This window comes from Nycticebus coucang, chromosome 3 (genome assembly GCF_027406575.1).
Source record: "Nycticebus coucang isolate mNycCou1 chromosome 3, mNycCou1.pri, whole genome shotgun sequence".
Classification (NCBI taxonomy): Eukaryota; Metazoa; Chordata; class Mammalia; order Primates; family Lorisidae; genus Nycticebus; species Nycticebus coucang.
Window position 1 is genome coordinate 21,479,130 of NC_069782.1, and position 21,367 is coordinate 21,500,496.

General features: G+C 40.4%; 1 protein-coding gene across 1 annotated transcript in view; it reads right to left on the bottom strand.

Moving 5' to 3' along the window:
- Positions 1–18,122, bottom strand: part of ANO4 (anoctamin 4) — a 393,996-nt gene extending 375,874 nt beyond the window's left edge. The window contains exon 1 of the mRNA XM_053585613.1: positions 17,876–18,122. The gene's annotated coding sequence lies outside the window, so the exon portion shown is untranslated. The remainder of the gene's footprint in view (positions 1–17,875) is intronic.
- Positions 18,123–21,367: the final 3,245 nt, after the last annotated feature.

Sequence of the window (21,367 nt, forward strand, 5' to 3'; positions counted from 1 at the left end):
GGACAGGGAGACGGGGGCTGAGGGACAAGGAGACGAGGGATGGGGACAGGGAGACGGGGGCTCAGGGACAGGGAGACAGGGGCTGAGGGACAAGGAGACGAGGGATGGGGACAGGGAGATGAGGGATGAGGGACAGGGAGATGAGGGATGGGGACAGGGAGACGAGGGATGAGGGACAGGGAGACGAGGGATGAGGGAAAAGGAGACGAGGGATGAGGGACAGGGAGACGGGGTATGGGGACAGGGAGACGAGGGATGAGGGACAGGGAGACGAGGGATGAGGGACAAGGAGACGAGGGATGGGGACAGGGAGACGAGGGATGAGGGACAGGGAGATGAGGGATGGGGACAGGGAGACGAGGGATGAGGGACAGGGAGACGAGGGATGAGCGTATCTCAGGGAATCGTTAACTACGATGTAACTGTCTTCCCTGCTAGAAGGGGCCAGGCACTGTAGGTTCTTATTTTTACAAAAATCTATAGCATTTTGCACAATGGCTGGCACATACAGAGGGCTCTATAAATATTGGATAAATTAAGTACATAACTGATTTCAAGGTCATAAAAATAATAGCAGTAGTTATACACAGGCCCTGTTCTAATGGTTTTAAGTTGATTAATGCTTCAACTTCTTACAGAAACGTAATGATGATGGTGTTATTACCCTCACTTTTAAAAATACAGTTAGAGAAAATGAATGATAAAACCAAGTTAAAAACTCGTATTTTTTAGCCAAAAGTTTTAGCCAATACTAAAAGTTAATGTTTCTTGTTAAGTAATACAGCTAAATTTATGTGGCAATGTGTTTCTCAAGATGTGAAGCAGATAAAGGAGAAAAATAAGTTAAAATGTTGGGGGGGTGGAAAGAGAAGAGGTGTCTCCTAATTTCTTTTCTTCTGTTTCTTATTATGTTAAGTCAACGTGTGTTCTATCATTAAATCACACTATAAAATGATGGTCCATGATTATTATTATTATTATTATTATTAAAGTGGCATTTTCTGTTTCATTCTGAATCTTCAATAATCTATGATTTTTATGTAGGAATGCTCCAAAGTAAAGCAGGATTTCGGGACACATAATATTGAGATCTTGGCCCTTCTAAAATTAATTGAGGAAAGCACTCAAAAACATTTTAACAGACTTTACTATGTTGAAATTCAATGTTAGCAGTACAGATGAATAATGTAAAACATCTAAAATTATTTAGCTATAATTTTTTTAAAGTTATGATTGCATTTTAATTAATAAGAAAAATGTATCTAATACTGGAAAAATAATAATGGGAATGTAATAATAATGATATATGAAGAATCCCTAACTTCGGATTAAGTAGGGGAAACTATCCTGTGTCTCCTAGTGCTAAACCACTCAGCATTTCTTTCTAAACTATGTCATTCTAAGATCCAACAATTCTCTAATAAAATAGTAAGACCAGTGCAGTGGCTCACACTTGTAATCCTTGTGCTTGGGGAGGCTGAGACCAGAGGATTACTTGAAGCCAGAAGTTTGAGACTTGCCTGAGCAACATAAGAGACTCCATCTCTACAAAACAGAAAATTTATCTAGGCATAGGTTACATGTGCCTGTAACCCCAGCTACTCAGGAGGCTGAGGCAGGAGGATCACTGGAGCCCCCCAGAGTTTGAGGTTGCAGTGAACTATGATAATGTCAGTGCACTTGAGACTGGGCAACACAGCAAGACCCTATCTTAAAAAAATAAGCAAGTAAAATAAAGACTTGTCCTCTATCACACATTCGCTGGGTTGGGGGGAGTTTAAATGTAAAAGTTTCAAAGGACTTTTCTGCATGGGAAAAGAGTCGAGAGAACATTAGCTGTAATATCAGCAAACCTGAGAAGAAGTGACAGCAAAGAGAGCTCTCAAACTGCCAAGAAAACAAATTTTGCTTCAGCAGGTGCAGGCAAACTGGGAAGACATTTGTTAAGGCTAAGACAATTAATGGTAATTAGATGAAGATAATCAAGGATGATTGTGATCCAAGAACAGATATAGGGGATATATTGACTGCTGCAGAGTTTTAAATTAAGGATTAGGAACACAACATTAGTTTAAGGACAGAACTGAGACTTAAATAATCAACTTGTTTAATTCAATAAATACTGATCTACTCCTATGTGTCACACACAGACCCCAAGGGATTCAAATTCTAATCAGACATTTTCCCTGCCCAGTGCTCACCATCTGGCAAGGCCGAGGTACACAGTCAGCTATGAGTCATGGTGGGTAATCATCTGAGTAGGATCAATGGGAGCATTGGAAGCCACAGTGTAGGGCATGGGGAAGCCTGCACAGAGAAATTGGCATTTGAACCAGACCTTAGATTTTATCAAGCAAAAGAGGAAGAACAGGGCACTCCAGGTGAGGTTTCAGCATAAGCAAAACATGTTAGCAGCACCTGAAGGAGAGCTGGACTTCAGGGTGCCGGGGAGCAGCACAGCTAACAGGTCAGGCTGGCCAGACCAAGAGGGTCTGGAACCCCATACTATAAAGTCTGGACTCAAGCTACAGGTGACCAGGAACCATTGATAGTTTGGGTGGGAGGGGTGCATTTGTTTTTATTGTGGTAAAATGCCCATATGATCAAATTTACCATCAGTGACATTTAGTATGTTCATAATGTTCAACCATCACCACTACCAAGCTTCACATTTCCATCACCCGGAGAGGAAACACATGTGAGGCAGTCAGTCCTCATTCTCTTCTTCCCCAACTCCCTGGTAACCTCTAATCTGCTTTCTGACTCTGTAGATTTCAATATCCTGGATGTTTCACATAAATGGAATCATATAATATGTGGTCTTATGTCTGGCCACTTAAATTTTTCACTAGATCAGTGTTTTCAAGGTTCATCTATGCTGTAGCCTGTATCAGCACTTAGTTTCTTTTTATGGCTGAATACATAATGTTCCCTTGTATGGATAGACCATATTTTGTTTATCCATTCATCAGTTGATGGACACTTGGGATGTTCCCACTTTCTGGCTATTGTGACTCATGCTGCCATGAACATTTGCTATAAATATTTGAATGAGTTTGTTTTCAATTCTTGTGAATACACACACACATACCCACCCATGAGTGGAATTACTGGCTCATGTGATAAGTCTGTTTAACTTATTGAAGAACCACCAGGGCCATGGTGGTTTTTAAGGCAAGGAATAGCAAAGTAGATCAATGTTTTAGACAATGACAGCCAGTGGCAGGGGTGGGAGTGGAATAGATTGGAAGAAGAGTGAAAACAGGGAGGCCGTCCAGAAAGCTATTTACCGCCCCTGCCCAGGTAACAAAGTAGAAAGCCTTGATTCATGGCAGGGGCAATGACAACAGGAACAAAGAGAGGTTATCCTTAGTAACCTTGAGGGACATTTAGAAGGCAGAATGAGAAAGAACTGCTGAGTAATTAGACATGAGAAAGGTGGACAGGAATACTTTCTCATAGCCCCACATCATAATGTGTGTTTTATTTCCACGGTTCATCTTCTCGACCACCTATTGAGTTTCAAAAAAAAAGAAGAAGAAGAGTCATGTCTTAGTCACCCTTGCACGCCAGGTCTTAGCACAGAACCTGGCCCAGTAAATGAACAAAGACCAATTTTAATGTCTGGCTGAATAATGATGCCAGCCATTATTCACAAGATAAAAAGAACCAAAGGATAATGACTGAATGAGGGGGGCAAGATGACTCTTTGGTCCCTGTATGAGAAGCAGGGGGGATGGTGACACAGCTTGTTTAAACAGTAAGCCCAGAAGTGATTTAGACATTGCTTATGGGGACATGAGAGTATGTATGTCTAACAGACAGCTAGATATTTGGAGCTAAATATGAGGGGGAAAGTTGGGATGAAAGACAATTTTTTGACATATACAGTACTATTACAGTAGCTTTATTCATTAAAATCTCTTTATTTAAATACCTAACTCCATAAAGCAACTCAAAATACTATAATCAATGGTAGGAATCTCTTACTAAGAAGAATATAGGAGTAAAAAATGTTGGGTGGTTGTGGCTTAATCAAAATTATGTCATGGCTGGGAACCAGATGGATCCAAGTGTCTGCTTTCCTAAAATGATCCATGCTGGGGAGAAAGGGCCTTTCTCGGGAAGTTTAGGTAGAAAAAGGTAAGAAGAGGACAATCTAACAAGGGTGTGGGGAGGACAGCAAGGTGTCTCTTTCAGATAAACATTCCTTGCCCAGCCCCAAAGACTTAGATCCAAGACCTACTTGAGAAAAGGACCTCTTTGGAGTTGAGGAGACCAGGTGTGTGACAGATAGAAGAAGCTGTGATAGATTGTATTACTGGCCCAAATTATGCACAGTTCCCTAATTCCACATCCTTTTACCATATAGCTTTGCTGTGTCACTCAACTAAGAGGGAGGCATTCCCCTCATCTTCAACTCTAGGTTCAACCAGTGACATAACTGGCTGATGGAATATTAGCAAATATGTTCCCAGCAGAAAGTTGAAGAGTGCTTGCAGGACTGGACTGGCCCTTTCTCTTATACCTCCTCCACTGTCCTGAGCACATGTCAGGGCTAGCCTGCTGCAGGATAAGAGATTTGTGGAGCACAGTGGGGTTACCTCAGTTTCTCCAGTCTAGATCAGCCAACAGCCAACCAACTCCAAGATAATGAGTGAGGCCAGCCAAGATCAGCAGAGCCCTTGGGCCAACCCCCAGATATTCGCAGATAAGTAAGTAAATGCTCAGTGTTGTATGCCACTATGCTACCATGGGGTAGCTTTCTATGTAATATTATGGTGGTAATGCTTCACTGATACACCATCCTTTGCCACAGTTCTTTGATGTTTCAGAACCATGAGAAATGCAGGGAACACAGAACCCCTTTGGGGGATCACAGCTTTTCTAACTCTGGGAGGCAATCTCGTTGCCACAAGCATCAGATTTTTTTAATGAACATTAATAATCAGTCTTCAAAGAGAAATAATTTCCTGTACAAGAGACATCATACACCTACACATGGGGAAAAAAATATCCCTTTGATTCCCATAAGCTTTCAGAAGGATTTGAGCTATTATATTATCACTTAGATCAATATTCAAATTATGAGTTGTGATTTACTAGTAAGCAGTGACATCAATTTAACAAATTTTGAGTAGCACTTTTGGGGGAACAGAATGGAATGTAAAATATCAGAGTATATAACTAATAATGATTATTTCCTAAAATATTTTTTCAGGTGTGTATAAGAGAGGGAAAGAGAGAAGAGGAGGAGGTCATGATATTTGAGTATTTCTTATTTTAGGTATTGGCCAAGATGTTGAATGCCACAGCTGAGAGGAGCCAGCTGCACAACTCTTGACTACTAACCAAACTCAGCACCACCCCCCAGTGCAGGAGACGAGAGCAGGAGACAGGAAAGAGAAGGGAGAGAAAGAGTCAGTGGGCTGGAGCAATCGTTAGGCAATTAAATATGAAATGTCCAATTTCAAATCAAAAGTTTAGTTTATTATATCTCAAACAAGAAGCAGTATGATTAATAAAAGTATGTGCCTACACTATCCACACAGTTTTGCCTTCTTACTGGTAGCTTGTGTATGGCAGCAGCGAAGAAACCTGGAGAGTGAGTGGCGATGAAATCGCTGAAGGCATGTTCCACAGAGTGTTGAGATTTGAATATTCTTCCTTGCAAGAAGAGGTCCAGAGCCTGGAAGGGGTAGTCAGTGAGCACAAGGTCCAGGGAATGTGATGGATTGTATAGAGTTTCCAAGTCCAGCTTCTGTAGTTTGAGTGACATTGTTTGTGCAACATGTGGTCAAGCATTGTCTTGTGAAAGAATTGACCTGTCTCTATTGACTGATCTTGGCTGCTTAATCACAAGCATCCTCATCATTTCATCCAAGTGTTGCGGAAGATGTCTGCTGTAATTGACCAGGTTTCATGAAGCTCTAGTGGATAATACCAATGCTGCACCACCAGACAGACACCATTAGCTTTTTAATGACTAGTTGGTTTTGGACTACGACTGAGCAAGCACTCATCTTTATCAAATCATTGTGCTGAATATTTGCAATTGTCATAAAGAATCCACCTGTAAGAATGTGGTGTGGAAACGGTGTGCCTGTACATTGCAATGGCAAAGAAAGGCAAGCTTCAAGATGATTTCCCTTCTGATGCTCACCCAATTCATGCAGAACCCATTTTTCCAGCTTCTTTACCTTGCCAATTTGTCCCAAGTGATCCAATATTGTTGGAATAGTAATGTCAAACTTCACTGCTAATTCACACATAGGCTGAAATGGATTTGTTTCCACTACAGTTTTCAGCTTATCATAATCCACCTTGGTTTCAAGGTTGCCCATTTTCAAAATTAAAATCACCAGAACAGAACCTCACAAACCATCGATATACCATGCATTCATTAGCCACATCCTTTCTAAACATTTCATTGATATTTCAAGCTGTCTGTGATTCACTGGTTCCATGATGGAACTCAAATGTGAAAATAACACAAATGTTTGACTTACCCATGATTTCAAAAAAATTGCTTTAAAAGAAATTTGAGAGATAATCACAAGCCAAAACATGCATTTGAAAGACTGAAGATAAACCTTCACAATGAAAATATAACAAGAAACATCAAGGTGAAATACCAGCTTAAGGAAATCAGACATTTCATTCTTCATAACCTAGGAATGATAATACCAGGAATAGCAAATTTCACTTGCATTTTAGGATTTTGAAAACACTTTTGCTCATTTCATCTCCTTCAAATTTCATAACAGCACCATTTTACAGATGAAGAAGGTAATGCTCAAAGAGGTTAAGTCTTTTGTTCTAAGTCGTAGAGCTGGGAAGAGAAGCCAGAGACATCCTCAATAAATCTCTACCAGCTCCAACACATTCCTGAGCTCTCTCTCTAGTTATGGTCACATCCTCAGCCTTTCCCCATCTCCAAAATACAAATTAAACCCCCTCCACAAGTACTTCTAATGGTGTCCTTTGGCCTTCTAGAGCTAATCAAGTTTCCTTATTTGTATGATTATTTAACATTTTTCTTCTCTTCTTGGCTGCTCCACTGTCATTTTGTAAAGAAGGAGCCACGTCTATCTGGGTCACTCAGTACACCTAGCACCAAATGTTGTGCTGAACACTCACTGGGAACTCAACAAATAGCTGGTGAACAAGTGAACAAGAGTTATGCTACCTGGGACAAGAAAAGTACAGCTAGCTCTCCCATTCTACAATTGCAACTACAAATCAGTTGTGTCCTTATTTGCTGGAAAAGACAAAAAACACACAAAGTTTCCAAAAGACATCCTAATTAAAGGGACAGTAAGAGGGTGTTTCCCAACCCTTTTAGGTTCCTTGTTGCTAGAAGGAACTACAAATGGAAACAGAATCTAGGTGCTCAGCAGTTAGTGGTGAAAAACCTGCCCAGATGCTGAACCTCTTTCTCCAAAGACCTCGTCACCCTGATGTTCTGCTTGGTCTTGCTTGCAAACGATTTCCAAGTCAGCTGCTGGCCATAAACCCATTGGATGAACTCTAATGAACCAGAACTCAAAGGACCTGGCCAACTTCAACTCAACACTCTAACATACAAGTTGCTAGACATCTCTGCCTCCTAGCAGAGGGCTGCAAACACTCACCATCCTCATGGTTGAATTGGGAATTCCACCGTGCACTCCACTTGCTTTCCCATTTACATCCTCCTAATCACTTCACTGGCTGATATAGAGGAGGCTATAATGTCCCATTGAACTCCCCTAGTTACTGTGAGGGTTATTCCTGAGGGCTCTCAGCTGACTCTCCTTTAGGGACATGCCCTCAAAGGGAATTCCCCAGGGAAAACCCCTTCCTTACAGCTGCTTGCATCCAGGCAATGATAGGAGAGGACAAGAGCTTTGTTGTGGGACAAGGCTGAAGGGCTGTCCCAGCTTCAGATCTTCCTTTGTGATGGCTGAGGCCGTGTCTGCCTATCTTCACAGCTCAAATCTTCCCCTTGCCTGGCTATGCTTCCTTCATGCTCCCTTTCTCCCCCAATACACTCACCCCCACACACCCATACACATTGATCTCAAGGGCTCTCCCCAGTGCATCTTTATTTTATTATTATTATTATTACCTCATCCTAGAATCCAGAGGCCAATTCTCACATGTACATCTCTGGCTCAGACTCTATTTCCCAGGGAATTGGAGCTAAGTTCCTGCTCAAGTCAATGCCATGTTTGTTGGGTTTTTTGAATCTAAACAATTCCTATGAAAAAACTAGAACACTAAAATATTCGCATAAAAGGGCAGAAGGCAGACTTCCTACTTAAAACTGGTGGTAAAGCAAATAAAAGTCCCTTATAGAATGCTGTTTTTGGAACTCAGAGGCCTATTTTGATAAGAACAATATAGCCTAGGATCTTCAAGAAGAGGATTATTCCTTTCCTTCACAGCACATACCTGTTAGGGACCATAAATTCTTTTATTCTCTGTGTCTTGCACCAAATTCTAAGCTCCCTAACCAGCGGCATTGGCATCACTGATGAGCTCATTAGAAAGGGAGACTCTCACCACCAACTACCCAGACCTACTGCATGAGGATCTGCAGTTTATTGGGATCCTCAGGTGATTCATATTCACATTCAAGTTTGAGAAATTACTGCCTTAAACTATGATGCTTCAGAGTCACATCTTAACTTCACCGAAAATACTTTGGGAATCCATTCAGCCATATTCATGGCACCATGTCCCATTAATCACCATTAAGTGCTACTGATGCTGTCTCCAAAAGGCCCCTCACATCCAGTTCTTTTGGAGTATATTGCTAAGTCCCAACTCAGGCCCCCTTATCTTTTGTGGACCACACTTTTGAGTACCAAGAGTTTAGATGACTGAGTGAATGGATGACATTACTGTAGCATTTTTATGCCATTTGATTCCTAAATATATAATTCTTTGCAAATCAGTTTCAAGACCACTTTAATTCAAGTCCTTCAGTTTCTTCTGTCAGAAATCCTCAAGATACCTCACAGCTACAGCATTTAATTGACTTTGTCCTTTGTGCCATTAATCATTCCCTGATTCATTGATATTTTCAGTCTTCTAAAACTAAATAACCACCACACATAGCAAAGGAATTAACAGGATTGTGCTGGAATCTGTAGTTAAATGGCAGAATATGGATTGTGCTGGAATCTGTAGTTAAATTCTGAAAAGACCAACACAGTCAAATTTAGGAAAACAGGAACCTTGAAGAAAGCTCAGTGATTTGTTTCTTTGGGCTAATTCTCTTGTCAAAATGAATGTTTCCAATGGTCTTCTTGGTTCTAAAGTAAAGGTGGTTCCCAACTAATGTCAGCTTTTCTCAGAGAAATAGCATATACATGGTAGTTAAGATTCTGGGCCTGCTCACAAAAGTCCATTAACCCATGGAATGCCACAGAATACTAGAGTAACAGTCCCACAGAACTCCACTAGCCTGTGTGGCAAGACCTCTATGAACAACACACTCGATGCTCAACCTCAAACATGAAGGAGGAATTTACCTCCAGCTAGCCGAGAATCAGCTTTTGCACACTACCCATTGCTAGGAACACGGGTCTCCTACCTGAACAACCTCTAATTAAACCTGCCCTCTTCCATGACTTCTACCCAGCCAGCACCCTGGGAAACTACAAATCACCTTCCAAAAAGCATATAAATAACAGCACAAGTGTTTTTACCTATTACGGCTTCCTAACTTTTGTAAATGAACCCTCATGCCCACATCCCATATAGGATAATATTTAGAAATAAACATATCGTACATCAAGCACACATAGTGAACTCAGTGTGAATTTAAAATGGCTTGCTATTCTTTTAGAGGCTTAAGGGACCTGGGCCCCCCTGGAACATGTGCAGAGTTAGCTTGCCTGGAGTTAAAATTCCACAAGCCAATTCTCTGAAGCTGTGCACCCCTTTAAGTCTGAGGCCAAAGGGCATGCCGCCCTTCCTCAGAGATATGGGCCAGAGGGTTGATGTATGTTAAAAACATATTGTCAGAGGTCTATAGGTGCTCTGCCCTGAGGAGAGACACAGTCATTACTTCATGCTGAGTAAACTGAGTGAACGCTTGAAGGTACTCTTCCATTAACTCTATTCCCCTGTGACTGCTTTCTTCTTTGTGATCTTTATTTAGATACCTGCCCAAGAGATTAGTCAGTGTGTAGAAGAGAATGTTTACTACAGAAGTGATTGTGTTGATGTGATAACGGGATATTTCCTTACAAGTTAATTTCAGATAGGTAAAATGAGGTAATGATGAAACTAACAGATAATCGATTAAGTGTGTACGTGACTAAAAGTGTATAAAATCAAATCCCTGAATAAAGAACTTCACTACACGCCATCCCATACTGTGTAGTCTGTTTCTTATTTATCCTTAATAATTGCAGGAACGAGTTTATACCCACGGCAAAGCTCTGTTCTTTCGCGTCTCCGGTCACGCAACATCCCATATAAACCCAAATAGTAAACTTATTCTGTATCATGTGATTAAGATCAAAACACCGCTTTGGGGCTATTTTGGCAAAAAGAAAATGTTTAAAAGCAGAAACAGAAGTAGGTAGATGCCATTTCATTTTTTTAAAAATCATGTAAAACGTTCAATTAAAACCAGAAAACAGTGAATAAATACAATGAATACAGAGTGATTACAAATATGACAGATGTCAATTCAACTATATCGACAATCCCTTTACTTGTGAATGGTCTAACTACATCAGAAGTTAAAAGACAGAGATTGTCATAGTGGATAAACACAAGACAGAACTATAGTTTTTCTACAAGAACATACTTTAATAGTTTAGAAACTCATTCTAATTTATGTTGCCCTGTGTTTTGTAGAGGGCCATTAGTCTGCAGCATGGATTTAGCTGGGCTAATCCTCTACCAGAACTTCAGACTGGCCAGGTACACAGTGTGCACTCAGGGGCAGGCCAAAGAGTGCCTCCGGTTCTCTAAAAGGGAGCATGCAGGTGTCCCAGTGAGGTCAGATTACTCTGCCTCTCATGGTCACATCAGTAGCTCAGGTTCCAAGGTCACTGTTTGTGGTACCCTACCTCTGAAATTCAAAACTCTCCTGTTTCCTTTGGCATCAATTCTGAATGTATCTAGTCACAATTTGTTGAAAGACATTGAATTCATGTTATTAAATGGGCATCTCTTCTAAGGTAATCTATACCTCAGGCAAATTCACAGCAATACCACAATGGGCAGGTAAGTTTTCAGAGCTTACGTGTACAGGGTACCAGTAAGCCCACAAGGCCACCTGGAAAGGTGAGTGAATATCTCCCATCTCATGACAAGTTTGTACTGTGCTCAGGCCTCAGGTACACAGAGGAAAGCTAGACTCTTGGGAAGTGATCTGGAACAGAGAATAGTAATTTCACATCTCCCTTTTCATAAATGAGGAAATTATTTTATAAAGTCCATAAAGAATGTTGGAACTCACTAATGTTCTCTTTCTAAAATGCAACTCTGCTAGGGACCATGAAAGGAAAAGTGGTGAGACAGAGGAGGCTGGGCAAGGAAGGTACAAGGCAAAAGGGAAAAGGTCTTGCTTATTCCGATATACGGAGATGCAGGGAGATCACCAATGGTCGAGAACATAGAGAAGGCCTAATTGATGACACAATTTTAGATAAAGGTGGGGATGATGGGGAGGGCAGGCAAGTGTCACAGGTGTCACCTGTATCCTCAGGAGAAGAAAAATCTCCTGCTTTGGAAAGAAATTACCTCCATGCTTTTGATTAGGGCACAGTATGCAAAAAGCCCTCATTAAAATAGGGTCAAACTCATTATAACCCATGAACCCATTCCCAACAATTAGGCCATCCAACTACTTCCATTCTAAGCCAAGCTTCAGAAAACACAACTAGACATAATTGGAATAAGTCATTGGTTCTCCACTGGGGGTGCTTTCACTCTCCTAAAGTACATTTAGCAATGTCCAGAGAATTTTTTTTTTTTGCTGTCACAACTGATATTTACTGGGCACAGGCCAGGGATGCAGCTTACACATCCCACAATACACAGGACAACCCCCATAGTAATTCCCATAGCTGAGAATTACTCAGGCCAAAATGTCAACAGCAACCAGGTTGAGAAACGGCTATTAGTGAACAAGAACTACAATTCAAGAAGAGCTAAAGACGCAAAGAAACCTGTAAAGGGGAAATCAAAGGGTGTTAAGGACATGCTTCATTAGGGACAGCCCTAGGGAAGAAAGCAGAGAGAAAAAAAGGTGACCCACTGCAAGAGCAAGACAAAACACTAGGAAGAGAAACTCAAAGGGAAGGAGGAGGAGATATGAGTGTTGACGATGAACACAGGACAACGAGTGAGGGACCATGTTCTATACAAGGCAGGAGACTTAGCAGCCCCAATTTGTTTCTCATCTGCAGATAATCCATCTTCTCCCTCAGATTGTTTCTAAGAAGTTTCCATTTGGTTTTTGCTAGCTTTACTGCATAGTTACATATAGATTTATTTTCATTTATTCTTCTTGTCACTTACTGTTTCTTGAATCTAAGGATACGTGTCTCTCATCCATTCTGGAAAAGTCTCAACCATTGTATTTTTAAATGTTCTCTCTCTATAAATGTTTTGCTTTTAATTCAGAACAGTATTTCTATTAAATATATGTTGGACTTTCTGTTTTCAACATTTCAACCTCCTCCTTCTCAGTTTCGTATCTCATCTATGTCTATACTAGTATTGTGGTAATTTCTTCAGATCTGTCTTTCAGGCCTAATTCTTTCTTTAACTGGGTCTGATCTGCAATTTAAATGGTCATGGAAAATATACTTCCTATATGCTTAGCTCTGCACTGACAAAAAAAAAAAATACATGATTAACTAATTCCTAGCTCAAAAACTTTACATCTATTATGGTAGTCAGGCACATGGGGAAAAAAAATTATATATTGCTGTATAATAAGAGCAGAATTCAAGATGTCTATAAGAATTGCCAATGGAAACAAAGAATGTCTAAATATGCTGAGGAAAAAAGGAAAATAAATTGACATAGGAAACACAAAGGAAACTCTTTGGTTGGAAAAATAAATAGGAATTTTTTTAGGAAGTGAATACAAGGAAAGACATCCAAGTAGATGGTACAGCAAGTGAAAGTCATAAGCTTTAGGAAACAATAAGGAATTATGTGCAATGACGGGTGGCTCCATCTGTAGAGAATGTTGAGAGATATAGGACAGTCAGCTAAGCTCGTTAGGGAAGCCCTCATGGACATGGACATGTATGAAGTGTTTAAATTTTATTCTACTGGCAATGGAGAAACAAAAGACATTTTCAAGTAGGGGTAGGGGAAGGTGGGAGGAAGAGCAATGAATAGATGGGAAGAGAGAAGAATAGGAAGAGAGAGGGAAAGAAAGAGAGAGAGATTGAGAAGCTACTGCTGCAGACATAGAAGACTTAAGATGCACAGAGGCCAGTGTCAAGACTACCAGGTGAAGATGATGAGACCTTGAGACAATGTCAGTAAGGGTGGAGAAGATGCTCTGAAGTAGAGACATGTCTAAGGTAAACATAATGAACATCTTAGTCTACTGACTGTGAGGCTGATGGTCAGAAGAGCATGAGAACACTGAGATTTTGATTGGATGATGCAATCGACTGAATGTGTGGCTCCCCCAAATTACTATGTTGAAATCTCAATTCCAATGTAATGGTATTTGGGGGTAGGGCCTTTGGGAGGGGATAGGTCATGAGGGTGTACCCCTCATGAATGGGATTAGTGCCCTTACAAGTATCCAGAGAACTAGCTCACTCTCTTTCCACCATATGAGGGAGGGTACAGTGGGAAGTGTATGATATGTTTGTTATAGCAGTCTGAACAAAGCCAAATGGACTGTGCCATCATTAAACAGGGTAAGAACTTCAACTTTGAAAGCTACCAGAATAAAGTTCTATTCAGCGCACATAAATTTTGAAACATCTGGGATATAGCCAGGTTAAAGGTCCAATAGACAGTTATAAATGCATATCTAAAACTTGTCAGAGAAATTATAATAGACCTGAAAATATCTGTTTATCATCAGTATTACAGCTGGGAATTAAACGCAAAGGAAGAAAGTGGTTGAGGATCAGCTGGGGGGAACAGGAATGACCAAAATATAAGTTGTGAAGTGATTGTGATGCAAGTTATAAAATTCAGTATCAAAAACTGGGTATCCCTCAATGAATCCCCAAAAATAAAAAAAAAAAAAACTGGGTATCAAACCTACATAGAATATCTGAGATAGAGACAGTTTCCAAAATTTCTTCTTAAGGTTGTCTCAAATTTATCTTCTTTTAATTGAAGAAAATAATTTAATAATATCTTTTGCATCCAATATATTTTCACTAATATTTTAATGCTATATTTTATAAAAGCATATTTTAACACTATTAGTATTTTTAATACAAAGTATTAAATATTTAATAGTATTTAATAGTATATAAAATAATTTAATAACAAACTGTGTATACAGTCACTTAATGTGAAATCTTCTATCTTAACATTTATCACACTGAATTAGACTACCTGGTGTTATTTATCTGTCTCCTCAACTAAACTCTGAGCTTCTTGAGAGAGGGGTGGATATCTTACACAATTTTTTGTCCCAAGGGCTTATCACAGTGCATGACACAGAATGAGAACTTAGTGTGAAATGGATGGATGATGGGTGGATGGATGATGGATGGATGATGGATGGATGATGGATGGATGGATGGATGGATGGACGGACAGACGGATGGATGGATGATGGATGATGTGTGGATGGGTGGATGGATGATGGGTGGATGATGAGTAGATAGAAGGAAGGGAGGAAGGAGGGAAAGAGCAAGCCTTTGTTTTTTTAACTTAACCTGCTATGGTTTATTTACTGATTAAAACATTCTCTGTCATGAGGAAAGATCACTGTGTCTAGGATGACTATGCAAAGTTTCACAGGGTGGCAAACAGGGTTAAGTAAAGTCTAATAGAAGAGAACCAACTGTACAAATTAGTCAGATAATGAAGGGACAGGATGATGGAACAGGACGGTGGACAGAATTAAAACAGTTAAATACAATGAGAGACTCAATAAGCTCTCATCATTTTGTGTCCTCTTCATTCCTTCTGGAATTGTAGAGTGGTAGGGGGTTCGAAAAATGGGATAATGATTTTTACAAATGTGTTTGGGAAATTCTTAAATGTAAGAATTTTAAATAATAAATAGTTTTGCAATTACAGTGTACCAAAAACTCGTCAACTCTCTGCCTCAGTCCTAAAAGAAGAAAGTTAGCTAGAAAAATAAAGGGATACACCTGGCAAAGTCTTAAATTTGTAGGATATTCTGGTATCACTGAAATCATTTATCTCACCTCAGAGTTTTCTTATAACTAGAAACAGAAGCAAAAATAAAATATAAATAATAAAATTAACTTTTTTTTTTTTTTTTTTGCAGTTTTTGGCCAGGGTTGGGTTTGAACCCAGCACCTCCAGTAGGGCTGGCGCCCTACTCCTTTGAGCCACAGGTGCCGCCCATAAAATTAACTTTTTTAAAGAAATAAAATATAAATAATAAAATTAACTTTTCAAAAAATAAAATACAAATAACAAAATTAACTTTAAAAAAAAACATAAAGAAAGAAGAAAGTAAACCTAAGGCTTCACACAAAAATACATCTCAAATCAATAAATTGCTGTAAGAAACCAAATAAATGCAATAACTGGTCTACATATAATCCTAACTGAGGCTTACAGGAGTGACACCGCCATCCACAATTTTCTATAATAAAATGATATCACGTGTTTGCATAGTATCTCTTTAGAAGTTCAGTCTTAATTAATAAGGATACAACTAGTAATAGTAATAAACAGTTGCTCAGGAAAATTCAGTAGTTTATTGCTAATGGTAAGTTCCCCAGAATGAAGATAATTATGGGCTTTTATTTTGTTTTTAAAAATCTACATGTTAAAAATAGAAATCTCGGGGCGGCACCTATGGCTCAAAGGAGAAGGGTGCCGGCCCCATATGCCGGAGGTGGCAGGTTCAAGCCCAGCCCAGGCCAAAAACTGCAAAAAAAAAAAAAAAAAAAAATATATATATATATATATATATATAAATCTCTTCCAAAAATCAGATTGTCTCTGAGTATCATGTTCTATGGAGTTTCCCTCCATAGAAGGAAAGCCATCTCAAAGAGAAACATGATAAAACTTAACCTGATAGCTGCCATATCACACTCCTTTTTGCCAAAAAATTCCATAGCCTTTCAGCTGCCCTGGCCAAAGAAGGCACTTTATTTCTTGACTTCCAATTTTATTAAATTAATGCAAGCAGAGTCAGTTTTCCTTCATGATAAGATCAAAACCCAATAGATTTCAAATTTACTATATACAGAAAAAGCCCCAGATCATGATTTTCCTGCTGTCAAATTGACCATTCATCAGGACAATTAGAAAAATAGTTTTGCCATGGTCAGAGCTGATGTTATGCATATATTCCCCAATGTTCTTTAATACCACTCTCTTCTATTTCTACTTGGCCATTTAACTCATGACACTTTGGAAGGGGTCCCTTAAGGTATGTATGGGACCCTCAGAAATCAAAATCCCAGAAGGAAAGATCCGGAAGAACATAGATTTCTGAAGGTCACCCTATGCCATGAACATAGCATCCCCTGGGCTAATGCCAAAGAATCTTCATTGTTAACAAGTTCAAAGGAGATTTTAACATTTAGTGAAGTCTACAAACCAGAGATTGCATTCTATGTATTTGGAACTTCGGCTATATCAGCATCTTACCTCTAGGTGGCAGCATCCGTGAATTGTTGAGTGTCATGGAATCTCATTGTTCAAAGATTTATTTTCAGAATAGAAATCACACATTGAATTTGGCTGTCTATGTGGCAGGATAGATTTTGCATATCTAAATCTCCAATTCAGACTTCAGAAATTAAAAAAAAAAAATTAACTGGCTACTTTACTATAAGCAACAGATTCCTGAGCTGATTTCAAGTACGTTGTAAGTGAGAAGCTTTGCAGGCAGGATGTTGTAAGCATTCTTCTTGCTCTGACTGTTTAAGTCATACTCCCAAGGATCACACAGATCATTAGTCAGCATGTATTTTGTGTAAAGGGCCAGACAGTAAACATTTTAGGCTTTGGGAACCATATGGGATATTTCACAGTTACTCACTCTGCCACTGGGATGCAACAGCAGCCACAGACAACACAGGAATGAATGAGTGTGTCTGCGCCCCAGGAAAAACCTCAATACGAACGCTGAACTTTACATTTCATATGACTTTCACAAGTCTCAAAATATTGTTCTTCTTTTCATTTTTTCCCAATCATTTAACAATGTAAAAATGATTCTTGGTTCTTGGGCTTTACAAAAACAAGTGTCAGCCAGACTTGGCCCATGGGCAGTAGCTGACAACCCCCTGACAGGTCAGTTTAGTGGAGCAATGTGAATTTGTATTAACTAAGGTATTCAAATGTGACCTTTTGATGACTTTTTTGAATACAAGCATTTAATCCAAGATAGATCTCTTGTCACTAAGTAGAGCGTTGAAGAAATCAAGTAAAGAAAAAAGTCATAGGACAGATCTTAGGATTCTGATTTAGAGTTGATTTCCAAACTGATGACAGCTTACCAAATAGAACTAACACTCAGGTCAAATATTTCTAAACACATCCAACTTTCCTTCTGGTATAACCAAGCCATTCAAAACCAGTGAAGATGGTGGTGTTTTGAAGTCCATACGATCACACAAGCAGAAATGCAGATGTAATTTGATCAGCAGGCAAATGCCTGAAGAAACTTTAGATACACCGATTCCTGGATCTCTGAGAGGAAGCCCCCAGTTACCTGTTGTGTCTTGACTCAGGGTTTCCTGGCTGCTGCTGCTGTAGGAAGGCACTGGAGTGATTGACAGTGAAGCCGGGCAAGACAAAGGCGTGGCCAGGTCAGTCTTGCGGCTGAAAGACTGGTGGTACACAGAGATGCCTGCATCTTTGGAGATGAAGAGAGGCAGGTCTGACGGGAGGGTGGGTCTGCCTTGTGCATATGGATTTTTCCAGTGGGTGAGCCCGATTGCAACAGGCCCAGCAACATCATAACCTGGTGAGAAGAACACAGTGGGTCAGTCCAGGCAAGCAAAGCTTTACACTGGGTTCATTTTTCCCTTTCCCCGAAGTCTCAGCTGAGTCAGATCAAATGCCACTTGAGACAAGGATGCATGTTTGTAATAAACAGGCAGTTAGAATCACACTCGATGTTCACTTATTCAACATATGTTTAGGAAGCACATACTAAGCACACACTGTTTGCCCTCAAGCAGCTTAGAGTCTCATAAATGATGTTTTTATTATTAACATTTTATCAAAATTATAATTTTATCATGTGTCCATAAGGAAAAATTATCAAAGTCCTACTATAATCTAAGCTAGACCCTCTGCTTAACTGACCTCTAATCCTCATAGTCATTGTCCAAGGGGACGATCATTATTTCAGTTTTACAGATGAGGAAACTGTATCTCAACTTGCCTCAGATCAAGCATTTTGGTGCTCATTCCCAACCCCTCCCCATCCAAAGCCTCAGGGGGTCTCAGGGGTCTAAAGATAAGGCCACCTCCCTGTCAGACCAGTCTGAGGATGATCCTGGGACTCAGTCCTGCGTAGTGAGCCAGGATGAGTCTACTGAGAAGCTACAGGGGAACGTTTATCAGCCCCTCAAATGAAGGCTGAGGAAGGCACCAAAGCACCTTTCCCACTGATCATTGTCATGTCTAAATGTGACTCCTAGAACCGCTGCAGCCATCTGGCTGCCACCACGAAGACAAATTGTCCAAGGAAGGTAGAGGGGAGGAGGTCTTTCACAACATCATTGAGCAGCTCAATCAACCCGTCCTAAGGGTGGGCCTGCCTCTGGCCTTCCTGGTGTGGGGTGAAATAATAAATTTCCTTATGGTTTCAGCCAATTCGAGTCAGGGAACTGAGGCAGTATTCAAGGTCCTCTGCTTACCCCTTCACCTTCTGAGCAGATTATCTGTCCTGTTCCCTTCAGAGATTAGTTTCTAGGGCTGCTGTAACAAAGCTCCATAAACAGATTGCCTAAAACAACAGCAATCTATCATCTGACAGTACTGGAGGCTACAGTTAAGTCTAAAATAAGGGGTCAGCAGGGTGGTAAGCTCTTGGAAAGCTCTTGAGTAGAATCTGTTCCAGGCCTTTCTCGTAGCCTCTGGCTGCTGGAAATCCTTGGAGTTCCTTGGCTCTAGGGGCGGCACTCTCATCTCTGCCTCTGCTGTCACAGGGCATTCTCCCTGCGTGCCTCTGAATCTCTGCTCCTCTTTGAAGAACATAATCCTACAGGACTAGGGGCCCTCCGAATGCAGTGTGACCTCATCTTAACTAGATTTTATCTGCAAAGACCCTGTTTTCAAGTAAGCTCACCATCATAGGAACTGGGGATTACGACTTCACGACACTTTGTTTTTTGGGGGGTGGGGGACAAAATTCAAGCCAACACTCTGGCAAGGCAGCTATAACTGACCAGACCAGAAAAGACATCTGGCCCAAGTCCGCAAGATGGCAGGTAGCAGGATTGTCACCCAACAGGACCTTGTGTACCTGGGCTCAGATCCCAGCTTTTGTTACCCAACTTATGGATCCTTAGGTGACACTTTAACCTCCCAGAGATTCAGCTTCTTCATTTGTAAGAAGAATATAATACTGCGAATCAGGATTGTTGTGGAGATAACATGAGTAAATACAGAAAAAGTACTTAGCACAGTGTTTGGCAAAAAAGAAAGCTCTCCAAAAGTGTTAGCGATGACATCACCCTTACTTTCTAACCCTACACTACCCTGAAAAGTATCTTGAAAGAGAAGCCTCTACTCACAGCCCAGCCCTTCCTTATTCAGAGCTTTGCAACCTGACTGGCCATCCCCTCCAAGTGGCTCTCAGGATGTCACCAGGGCAGACTCTAATTTTCATCCTTCTGAATCTCCCCTTCTGGAAATTCTCTGAGCTTCCAAAGCAATGTGATTACTTGATTTTCTTACCGCTGTCTTTATTTCTACCCTAATTGTGCTTCCCTCAAAGACTGGCCTTTGAACCTCTCTGTTGATTCAAGGCACTGACTCTCACTTTTATTATTTTGTCCTCTTTCAAAGATTCTATCATGCAGGTAGCACCAGGATCTCTATCTCCTGACCACTTCCCCCACATTCCTAACTTCCTGTAAAGTGTTGTTAGGTGGGGAATCTCAGGGGCACCTCAAATCCAACACGCCTAACCTAATCCCCATCACACCCTTTTCCCACTTCCACACTTCTGGGAATGGCTCCAACTCTCTGTCATCCTGACCCAAAACCTTAGGGCACACTTGTGTGTCCCCACATCAGCCAATGACTAGTCCTGCCAGTAATTCCATCTTTTTTTTTGGCCGGGGCCGGGTTTGAACTGGCCACCTCCAGCATATGGGGCCGGTGCCCTACTCCTTGAGCCACAGGTGCCACCCTAGTAATTCCATCTCTTGTCCTCCCAGACCTGCCTCTTTATACCCCCTCCCTAGTTTATTTCTGCCTCATGTCTAAACTGCAGTCACAGCCCCTAACTCTCCGGCATGGACTCCACCCTGCTTACCACCAAAACAGTCTTTTATCTATCTGTCCATCTTGCCACTCCCCCTACACTGAACCCTAAACGACCTCTTACATCTCTAGAATAACATTTTAGGTTATTCAGCATTTTCAAACCAGGATCCATGAGCTCTCCACGAGAATTTTTTACAATATCTTCATTTTGCCTTTAAAAGTTAATCACTTAAAAATTAACACATGCATATTCTGGACCAAGTTCTTCCTTCATTGTAATATCTGGGTTTACTTTTGTGTTCCCATCAGGCTGGCACCCACTGGTACACTGAATGAGGAAAAGAAAGAGACACAGTGCCAAGGTACATTCATACCCAGTGAAGGTCCAAGAACCTCACACCAGTGAGCATTAACAGATTTCACAGCGGGTTGAGCAGAGCAAGGTGGAAGAAATACAGAGTTATCATAAAACACGGAACTGTGAAACGATACTGAGCTCAGAGAACCTTATCACTGCAGCTGGCACCACATTGCATTACAAGCAGCGATTGCCTTTCAGCAAAATAACAACATAAATTAAGTTAATGGGGTGAATTTTTTTAATTTGGGTTACAATGTTTTACATTTGATTTAGAAATTTGATTTGACTTTTATGGCTATATTTTATATATAAAAATATACTTAGCTTTATATTTGAACATGTTTAAGTAACCACATAGTAAGAGTCATTTCATTCCATTTTAGAGGTTTGTCATTATTT